A 6,067-nucleotide genomic window follows, 5' to 3' on the forward strand; every position below is an offset into this window, starting at 1 on the left:
AAATATAGTACCCAACATCCGATTTGAACTAAACTTCTTTCTACCGTTGAGTAAGACATGAGCAATCCAACAAAATGGTCAAAAGCCACCCACGGACCCCTCCCCTCCCCCCCACCCCATGCCACTCCCACCCCAACAACCAGTGTACATTATCAGTTCTATATGTCTGACAAGTAGTATGAAGTTGCTGCTTGGAGTATTGCTTCTTCATACTATGTATTCCCAGTGAATCTGGTGATGTTTTATTTACCATAAATGAGTGATTATTAATTATTATTTATGGTAAATAATACATCATGGCTGGGACAGAAGAGGGTTGCTAGACAGCCCACAGCGTGTTTACAGCTGGGACAGAAGAGGGTCACTAGACAGCCCACAGCGTGTTTACAGCTGGAACAGAAGAGGGTCACTAGACAGCCCACAGCGTGTTTACAGCTGGAACAGAAGAGGGTCACTAGACAGCCCACAGCGTGTTTACAGCTGGGACAGAAGAGGGTCACTAGACAGCCCACAGCGTGTTTACAGCTGGGACAGAAGAGGGTCACTAGACAGTGCACAGCATGTGCAATATCCAGACTACCCCAACTTGTTGGGTGGAGGTGTGGGTGGTCTGCCATGGCCCGTTTCATTTGGTATCCGTTGGGGACGGCTTTGGGCGGGATTCCATTCCCCCGTAGTTGTGTTGCACCGAGAGTACCGACTGAAAAGGAACGTAACGTTATGACTATATCTCCTGTTCCCTGAAGGAGGTAAATGAGGTACACCGCATGTTTGGCCCCGTGCCGCCCGCCTTGTGGGCTCGTTGAAGAGCGACACTGAATCGATGGAATGAATCCGAAGCCTCGTGGGTTATCACCTGTGGAAGGCAGGGGGCTTCCCAGCGAGGTGGGGGATTTCATTGGCCTTGTCAGGTGTGATCTTAGTTCTTCAATCGAAGTCGGGAAGAGTACAGATCCCCCCCCCCCCCCCCCCATAGTTATGCTGTACCTTGTTTCCCTCCTTCAGAGAACGGTAGTTATAGTGATAACGTTACGTTTTCAGCTCTGGGCTGGGCTGTAGGGGTTTTCCTCCTTCAGAGAACGGTAGTTATAGTGATAACGTTAGGTTTTCAGCTCTGGGCTGGGCTGTAGGGGTTTTCCTCCTTCAGAGAACGGTAGTTATAGTGATAACGTTAGGTTTTCAGCTCTGGGCTGGGCTGTAGGGGTTTCCCTCCTTCAGAGAACGGTAGTTATAGTGATAACGTTAGGTTTTCAGCTCTGGGCTGGGCTGTAGGGGTTTCCCTCCTTCAGAGAACGGTAGTTATAGTGATAACGTTAGGTTTTCAGCTCTGGGCTGTAGGGGTTTCCCTCCTTCAGAGAACGGTAGTTATAGTGATAACGTTAGGTTTTCAGCTCTGTGCTGACGGGCTGTAGGGGTTTTCCTCCAAATAGCTGACATTCTTTAGCTGTTTGGAAATAGTTTTGTCTGAGAGATGGAAAACATGTGTTATTCGCATGGCACCCTATTCTCTACATCACGTGGTTCATAAAACAACAGGTGTAGACTAACAGTGAAATGATTACTGACGGGCCCTTCCCAACAATGCAGAGGGAAACAACAGGTGTAGACTAACAGTGAAATGATTACTGACTGGCCCTTCCCAACAATGCAGAGGGAAACAACAGGTGTAGACTAACAGTGAAATGATTACTGACGGGCCCTTCCCAACAATGTAGAGAGAAACAACAGGTGTAGACTAACAGTGAAATGATTACTGACTGGCCCTTCCCAACAATGCAGAGGGAAACAACAGGTGTAGACTAACAGTGAAATGATTACTGACTGGCCCTTCCCAACAATGTAGAGAGAAACAACAGGTGTAGACTAACAGTGAAATGATTACTGACTGGCCCTTCCCAACAATGCAGAGGGAAACAACAGGTGTAGACTAACAGTGAAATGATTACTGACTGGCCCTTCCCAACAATGCAGAGAGAAACAACAGGTGTAGACTAACAGTGAAATGATTACTGACGGGCCCTTCCCAACAATGTAGAGAGAAACAACAGGTGTAGACTAACAGTGAAATGATTACTGACGGGCCCTTCCCAACAATGTAGAGGGAAACAACAGGTGTAGACTAACAGTGAAATGATTACTGACTGGCCCTTCCCAACAATGTAGAGAGAAACAACAGGTGTAGACTAACAGTGAAATGATTACTGACGGGCCCTTCCCAACAATGCAGAGAGAAACAACAGGTGTAGACTAACAGTGAAATGATTACTGACGGGCCCTTCCCAACAATGCAGAGGGAAACAACAGGTGTAGACTAACAGTGAAATGATTACTGACGGGCCCTTCCCAACAATGTAGAGAGAAACAACAGGTGTAGACTAACAGTGAAATGATTACTGACGGGCCCTTCCCAACAATGATAGAGATATAATATGAAGATGAAGAATAAATACACAATAAGTAACAATAACATGGCTATATACAGAGAGTACCATGTGATAACATGGTTATATACAGAGTACCAGGTAATAACATGGCTATATACAGTGAGTACCAGGTGATAACATGGCTATATACAGAGAGTACCAGGTAATAACATGTCTATATACAGTGAGTACCAGGTAATAACATGGCTATATACAGGGAGTACCAGGTAATAACATGGCTATATACAGAGAGTACCAGGTAATAACATGTCTATATACAGTGAGTACCAGGTAATAACATGTCTATATACAGTGAGTACCAGGTAATAACATGGCTATATACAGGGAGCACCAGGTAATAACATGGCTATATACAGAGAGTACCAGGTAATAACATGGCTATATACATAGAGTACCTGGTAATAACATGGCAATATACATAGAGTACCTGGTAATAACATGGCTATATACAGGGAGTACCAGGTAATAACATGGCTATATACAGAGAGTACCAGGTAATAACATGGCTATATACAGGGAGCACCAGGTAATAACATGGCTATATACATAGAGTACCTGGTAATAACATGGCTATATACAGTGAGTACCAGATAATAACATGGCTATATACAGAGTATCAGGTAATAACATGGCTATATACATAGAGTACCAGGTAATAACATGGCTATATACAGAGTACCAGGTAATAACATGGCTATATACAGAGTACCAGGTAATAACATGGCTATATACATAGAGTACCAGGTAATAACATGGCTATATACAGAGTACCAGGTAATAACATGGCTATATACAGAGTACCAGGTAATAACATGGCTATATACATAGAGTACCAGGTAATAACATGGCTATATACAGAGTACCAGGTAATAACATGGCTATATACATAGAGTACCAGGTAATAACATGGCTATATACAGAGTACCAGGTAATAACATGGCTATATACATAGAGTACCAGGTAATAACATGGCTATATACAGAGTACCAGGTAATAACATGGCTATATACAGAGTACCAGGTAATAACATGGCTATATACATAGAGTACCAGGTAATAACATGGCTATATACAGAGTACCAGGTAATAACATGGCTATATACATAGAGTACCAGGTAATAACATGGCTATATACAGAGTACCAGGTAATAACATGGCTATATACAGAGTACCAGGTAATAACATGGCTATATACATAGAGTACCAGGTAATAACATGGCTATATACAGAGTACCAGGTAATAACATGGCTATATACATAGAGTACCAGGTAATAACATGGCTATATACAGAGTACCAGGTAATAACATGGCTATATACAGAGTACCAGGTAATAACATGGCTATATACAGAGTACCAGGTAATAACATGGCTATATACCGGAAGTGCCAGGTAATAACATGGCTATATACAGTGAGTACCAGGTAATAACATGGCTATATACAGAGTACCTGGTAATAACATGGTTATATACAGTGAGTACCAGATAATAACATGGCTATATACAGAGTACCAGGTAATAACATGGCTATATACATAGAGTACCAGGTAATAACATGGCTATATACAGAGTACCAGGTAATAACATGGCTATATACTGGAAGTGCCAGGTAATAACATGGCTATATACAGTGAGTACCAGGTAATAACATGGCTATATACAGTGAGTACCAGGTAATAACATGGCTATATACAGGAAGTACCAGGTAATAACATGGCTATATACAGAGTACCAGGTAATAACATGGTTATATACAGGGAGTACCAGGTAATAACATGGCTATATACAGGAAGTACCAGGTAATAACATGGTTATATACAGGAAGTACCAGGTAATAACATGGTTATATACAGGAAGTACCAGGTAATAACATGGCTATATACAGGAAGTACCAGGTAATAACATGGCTATATACAGGAAGTACCAGGTAATAACATGGTTATATACAGGAAGTTCCAGGTAATAACATGGTTATATACAGGAAGTACCAGGTAATAACATGGCTATATACAGGAAGTACCAGGTAATAACATGGTTATATACAGGAAGTACCCGGTAATAACATGGCTATATACAGAGTACCAGGTAATAACATGGCTACATACAGGGAGTACCAGGTAATAACATGTCTATATACAGTGAGTACCAGGTAATAACATGTCTATATACAGGGATGCAGCTATAGAACCTTTTGAGGATCTGAGGACCCATGCCAAATCTTTTCAGTCTCCTGAGGGGGAAGAGGTTTTGTCGTGCCTTCTTCACGACTGTCTTGGTGTGTGTGGACCATGTTAATTCCTTAGCGATGTGGACACAGAGGAGATTGTCATATGATGTTCTGATGTCAAGAAGTTGTTTTCGGTCATAGGAAATGATGGCGGAGAAATGATGTACAAAAAAAGTTAAGATCAGCGTTTAAAAAAAAAAAATACACAAAACAAGAATTGGTCAGTAGATTGTAAAACATCTGCTATCCACTGCAGCATCATACTACCACAGTAGTGCTTTTTGACCAGGGCCTATAGCTGTCATTCATACTTGTCAAATTGCATAGCTTCCTCATCGCTTACCGGGAGTACAGGTTTCGTCCAGAGTAGCCTATAGCATGACTATATCCTATAGGCTGGCACTTTCATATCCCCTCAGTCCCAGACAGTCTAGTCTTCAGAGCTATCGGTTCCTCACCACCAGTAGTGTATGCGATGACGGCACTGAGGAGGGAGCGCGTCTTGACGGTTCCTGAGGGGGCGCGTCTTGACGGTTCCTGAGGAGGGAACGCGTCTTGACGGTTCCTGAGGGAGCGCGTCTTGACGGGTCCTGAGGAGGGAGCGCGTCTTGACGGGTCCTGAGGAGGGAGCGCGTCTTGACGGGTCCTGAGGAGGGAGCGCGTCTTGACGGGTCCTGAGGAGGGAGCGCGTTTTGACGGTTCCTGAGGAGGGAACGCGTCTTGACGGGTCCTGAGGAGGGAGCGCGTCTTGACGGGTCCTGAGGAGGGAGCGCGTCTTGACGGTTCCTGAGGAGGGAGCGCGTCTTGCCGGTTCCTGAGGAGGGAGCGCGTCTTGCCGGTTCCTGAGGAGGGAGCGCGTCTTGCCGGTTCCTGAGGAGGGAGCGCGTCTTGACGGTTCCTGAGGAGGGAGCGCGTCTTGCCGGTTCTTGAGGAGGGAGCGCGTCTTGACGGTTCCTGAGGAGGGAGCGCGTCTTGCCGGTTCCTGAGGAGGGAGCGCGTCTTGCCGGTTCCTGAGGAGGGAGCGCGTCTTGCCGGTTCCTGAGCAGGGAGCGCGTCTTGCCGGTTCCTGAGCAGGGAGCGCGTCTTGCCGGTTCCTGAGCAGGGAGCGCGTCTTGCCGGTTCCTGAGGAGGGAGCGCGTCTTGCCGGTTCCTGAGGAGGGAGCGCGTCTTGCCGGTTCCTGAGGAGGGAGCGCGTCTTGCCGGTTCCTGAGCAGGGAGCGCGTCTTGCCGGTTCCTGAGCAGGGAGCGCGTCTTGCCGGTTCCTGAGGAGGGAGCGCGTCTTGACGGTTCCTGAGGAGGGAGCGCGTCTTGACGGTTCCTGAGGAGGGAGCGCGTCTTGACGGTTCCTGAGGAGGGAGCGCGTCTTGACGGTTCCTGAGGAGGGAGCGCGTCTTGAC

Source organism: Salvelinus namaycush, unplaced genomic scaffold (assembly GCF_016432855.1).
Source record: "Salvelinus namaycush isolate Seneca unplaced genomic scaffold, SaNama_1.0 Scaffold2632, whole genome shotgun sequence".
Classification (NCBI taxonomy): domain Eukaryota; kingdom Metazoa; phylum Chordata; class Actinopteri; order Salmoniformes; family Salmonidae; genus Salvelinus; species Salvelinus namaycush.